Here is a 2,414-nt window from a genome sequence, read left to right as displayed (position 1 = left end):
GTCATCAATAAAAAAAATCCTTTTAGCCAGAGTTCTCCTTGCACTTTTCTCTATCCTGTTCTTTGTGTTCATCTAGATCGAGCCTGTGTGTTGTTGTGCGATCCTAACACTCTTCTCTCTCCTCCTACATTTTTTCTAAAATTTTCGAGAAGCGTGAGTTTTTAGTGTTCTCGATCCATTTTCTTTCGATTTTTATATCTTTCAATCCATAATCCGAATCACTTCACGAATATTGTAGATCTCACATTCTATTTCTACCATATATTCTTCTTATATTGTTTTGGTAATCACACGTCTTATTATTCGAGTTTGAATTTGAAGAAAAATACGAGTTCTTACCGAAAGTAATGTTTTCTTGAAACTCCGATTCGAATGGAAATCTCGACCGCCTTCACTCCAAAACTTACGAAGATCACACTCCTGAGGGTAAAAGTCCAAGAATCACTCAAAAATGTCACTAGCACACCAAAATCTCGATAAACATCTCGATCTAGACATTCGCGGATGAATCTTATGTTCTTAGACGTTTTCGACGAAATAGGAAGGTGCGATTCGTGAAAGCACCTTGCCTCGGACTACTGAAGGTTTAGGTTGAGGATTCTCAAATCTCCGGTGTCGATTTTTTATCAGATCTTCTCCTCCAACCTCAAAACCCTAATCTCCTTTCTGAGATCTCCGGCGTCGATTTCCATCATTGTGCCTAAATTTTGGAAATCGTAAAAGGTCTCTTGAATTATAGTAAATTTAATTATATTATTTCCATACTTAAATAAAAATAATTAATAATTAATGTCCAATTTTACCTCAAAATTTGTTACTGAAAATTACTAAAAAGAAATCAAAGGAATATTGATGTAGAATATAGTTGCGCATATACTAATAAATGCTTTCCAAATTTTATGAATAAAACAAACTAAACCTCACATCAAAAGTGTTACGAGAAAAGTAAAAATAGTTATAAAATAGCCCATTGTTTTCATAGGCCCAAAAAATCTCAACCAATTTTTGTGCAATCAGTGGGCTTAAACGATACCGTCATATTGTCAATATCATACCCAACCAAAAAATTCGCCATCATACTGTTCCCGATGAGTGCGTCCTTGTCGTCAACGCCCATCGCGGTGAAGCAAAAGGACCCATCCGACATCTTATTGAAAGTCTGAACCGTACTCAATCGCAGATCCACGCTGCCGTCGAAGTGCAGAGTCATCACCAAATCCCCCAAATTATCTTTGTAGCAAAGAGTATCATCGTCAACGGGCTTCGACGGGATATGCCGCTGAACTTTGGCAGCCAATCGTCCATACAATTCTTTGGGGAGGAGAGTCGGCGGTGTGCCGGTATCGAGAACCGCGTTCCCCTTGGCCGGAGGTCCCGACGTATTGTACGGAACGAGGGTTTTTCCGACGGAGATTCCCGTGAGAGTGAGAGAGTAAGATGTCTGGTCGGGTGTTCGAACGAGTTGGGCTGTGATGACTCCGGGTCCTTTAACTTCAGAACCTGACCCGATAGAGAGGCTACTTGAGATTCTCGGGTCGGTGTTGTATGGCATTAGACAAAGGGAGAACTTTTTGCCGCCGACCGATGGACCTATCTGTGAATATGAATTTACGTTAACTATAAGGTTTTGAACTTTATAGCTATTTGAATAAGAATATAATTAAGGGTTGGTTTCACTATTTAATGCTAATAATGTTTTTAAAAATATTAATAATAATTGAAATCGCTCCTCTTCCAAATACGATCAATCCCATTTCATTGGCATTAAACGTTCCACTATTATTATGTCCGCACCCAAACACCATCCCCGAAAACGGCGTCGTCACTCCAGACCTCGAAGTTACAGCCATTTTTTCAGTCGCCAATTCTCCCTACGTAGATCCGCTTCCATACCCATAGTCGTACTTACACGTGTCAGTGCCGGAGCACGTCACACCAGACCCCCCTCAAATGGCACTATGGCGACTTGCAAGAAAGGGTTCGAAAGGTTGACGATTTCGAAGGGTCGTAAATCGGATTCGTTTGCCGATAACATTTCGCACATGGACGACACTGAGCCCAAAATAAATCGCTGCCAGTGACGAGGATTGCATGCACCTTCGTCAACATCGTTCCGACAGCGATTTTCACTATAAATTCGCTGGTTTCCAGGCAAATTTGTGATTTGGCTGCCATCGATGAAACGTTGCCGGGTGAGAGTCGGTGATATGAACCAAGAGACATCAATCATACAATATGCTTCAATGAAGATGTGAAGAAAAAGTTGTCAAAATTATCAAAAAGATGTTTCAATTCATGCTACATTGAAGAAGAATGAAGTTTGATTGTTGTAAATTTTGGGTGGGTTACAATTTAGAGTTATTGTATTTTAAGACTTAGAAGATATATCAAAAGAAGCATTTGTGCTTTTCTTT

At 39.8% G+C, this 2,414-nt stretch overlaps 1 pseudogene; it reads right to left on the bottom strand.

The window, feature by feature from the left end:
* Positions 1–994: 994 nt before the first annotated feature.
* Positions 995–2,175, bottom strand: LOC111436399 (annotated as a pseudogene).
* Positions 2,176–2,414: the final 239 nt, after the last annotated feature.

This window comes from Cucurbita moschata, unplaced genomic scaffold (assembly GCF_002738365.1).
Source record: "Cucurbita moschata cultivar Rifu unplaced genomic scaffold, Cmos_1.0 Cmo_Scf00054, whole genome shotgun sequence".
Lineage (NCBI taxonomy): Eukaryota > Viridiplantae > Streptophyta > Magnoliopsida > Cucurbitales > Cucurbitaceae > Cucurbita > Cucurbita moschata.
Note: the sequence above shows the minus strand (reverse complement) of the source record. Positions and strands in the feature narration are given on the sequence as shown.